Source organism: Halyomorpha halys, unplaced genomic scaffold, assembly GCF_000696795.3.
Source record: "Halyomorpha halys isolate HHAL.00 unplaced genomic scaffold, Hhal_1.1 Scaffold1397.1, whole genome shotgun sequence".
NCBI classification, from domain to species: domain Eukaryota; kingdom Metazoa; phylum Arthropoda; class Insecta; order Hemiptera; family Pentatomidae; genus Halyomorpha; species Halyomorpha halys.
The window spans coordinates 11,395-12,442 of record NW_027105417.1 but is presented as its reverse complement, the minus strand read 5'-3'; positions in this window follow the sequence as shown (position 1 = coordinate 12,442).

The following is a 1,048-nucleotide window of genomic DNA, read 5'->3' as shown; positions in this document are numbered from 1 at the left end:
CCATCTACACTTCGGTCTACCCCTCGGACTTTTACCCATTGGTTCACTGTTAATTAACATTTTAGGGATCCTGCTATAGCCTGAATTATATGTAGCGGATACAATTTTCCAATTCAGAGTTGTGTAGCCTTCTAAATTCTCCAGTTAACTTAACTGTTTTCGAATCAAATATTTAGTGTAAAACTTTACTTTATTTTCAAAAATCCTAAGGTGCTGTTCTTCTGTTTGTGTAAGAGGCCACATATAACATCCTTAAAGAACAGTAGGAAGTATTACAGTTTTGTAAATTTAAATTTTTAAGTTTCTAGACAGAAGGCACAATATAAGTAATTTTATAATTTATATTTCATCAACAATTTCATTTTGAATTTTCAATAGAAATCAAATATTCTTCCTACATTAACCATTTACATTTTATGATTAAATCATTATCATAGATTGCTTGTACTGTACATCATTTCAAGATAGAACAATACATATATTTTTGAGTTTTTCTCCCATTAATTAAAAAAATTGAATATTTGGTTATATAAACCTTTTGCCTTATCAGATCAATTCAGTATTAAACATTGTACTTTAAATTATCATTATGAGGCAGAGCTATATGTGCAATTTGAGTTTTTTCTTCCTTATTAAAATTTGTAATTTATGTTTTATTAGTCTAATCCCAAAAAAATGTTAACATTACTAGAATAATGTAATTATTTTATTGTAATTATTTAGGTAACTCTAAATCGTAAGGAAATTTCTGTTATTTATTACTCATTGAATTATTTTGAGAAGTTGTAGGGATAAATACTATTCATTACAATACTAATTTTTATAAAATAGAAGTTATAAACATAAATAGATGTGCTTCATATGAAGGTTCGCTTTTTCCAATGTTCGAAATATTTTTTTAATAAAACTTCTGATTTGAAATATATTTTAAATAATTGAACAATTGTTAAATTATTCTCTTACTTATGCCTCCACTGCCACTTCCATACCCTCCTAATCTTCCTGATCCACTGTGATGGCCACCTGAACACATAAAGATTTTATTAAT